Source organism: Chrysochloris asiatica, unplaced genomic scaffold (assembly GCF_000296735.1).
Source record: "Chrysochloris asiatica unplaced genomic scaffold, ChrAsi1.0 scaffold00327, whole genome shotgun sequence".
Lineage (NCBI taxonomy): Eukaryota > Metazoa > Chordata > Mammalia > Afrosoricida > Chrysochloridae > Chrysochloris > Chrysochloris asiatica.
The window spans coordinates 855082-856442 of record NW_006408845.1 but is presented as its reverse complement, the minus strand read 5'-3'; positions in this window follow the sequence as shown (position 1 = coordinate 856442).

Genomic DNA, 1361 nt, shown 5'->3' with positions numbered 1-1361 from the left:
TTATGTACAGGTTCCTCATAAGCACAATTAAATGTTCTGGATTACCCATTCTACAAAATGCTATCCATAATTTGTTATGACCCATACAGTTGAATGCTTTTTATAATCAATAAAGCAAAAGTAAACATCTTTCTGATATTCTTTACTTTTAGCCAAGATACATCTGACATCAGCAATAATAATCTCCCCTTCTGCTTCTCTTCTGAATCCAGTTTGAATTTTGGGAATTTGAATTAGTTAGCTCCTTTTCAATGTAATGCTGGCACCAATTTTGAATTATCTTCAGCAAAACTTCGCTTGCATCTGATATTAATGATATTGTTCAATAATTTCCACCTTCTGTTGGGTTACCTTTCTTTGGAATGCACACATATGTGGATCTCTGCCCAGGACCTGTCTTGGAAATTTCTTGGCCTAGATGAGTAAGCATCTCCAGAGCTGCATCAGTTTGTTTAAAATTTTCAATTTGTATTCCATCAATTTCTGGAATCTTTTTTTAGACACTGCCTTCAATGGCTTCTGCCATCAATAGAATTGGTTCTTGATCATTTCGTACCTCTTGAGATGGTTGTGACTTGAGCAATTATTTTTGCTACAGCAACTCAGTATATTCTTTCCATCTTTTAATATTTCCTGCGTGATAAAATATTTCACCCATGTTGTTATTGTTGATAAACGCCATCAAGTCGGTTCCGACTCCTAGCTTCTCTGCATTGGGTTTCTCAGGAGTGGCTGGTGGGTTTGAACCACCGACCCTGAGGTTAGCAGTCCAGTGCTTATCCTATAGTACCACACTAGAACCCCATGTTGTTGTTGTTGTTAAGTGCCATTGAGTTGGTACCCACTCATAGCCAATGCACAGCAGAATGAAACACTGCCTAATCCTGGACAAACTTCACTACTGTTGCCACGCTTGAGCCCATCGATGCTACCACTTGGCCAATCCATCTTGTTGGGGGCCTCCCTTTTTTTCTCTGACCCTCCACCTTACCAAACATGATGTCCTTCTCTAGCAACTGGTGCCTCCTGACAATATGTCCGAAGTGTGAGAGACAAAGTTTGGCCAACTTGACCTCCAAGGAGCACTTTGGGTGTACTTCTTCCAAAACAGATCTGTTGGTTCTTTTGGCAGCCCATGACACTTTCAGTATTCTCCTCCAACACCATAACTCAAATGCATCAATTCTTCTACGATCTTCCTTATTCACTGTCCAGCTTTTGCATGCATATGAAGTTATTGAAACTACCATGGCTTGAGTCAGGTGCACGTTAGTCCTCAAGCTGACATTTTTGCTCTTCAACACTTCAAAAAAGTCTTGTGCAGCAGATTTGCCTAATGCAATACGTCCTTTGATTTCTTG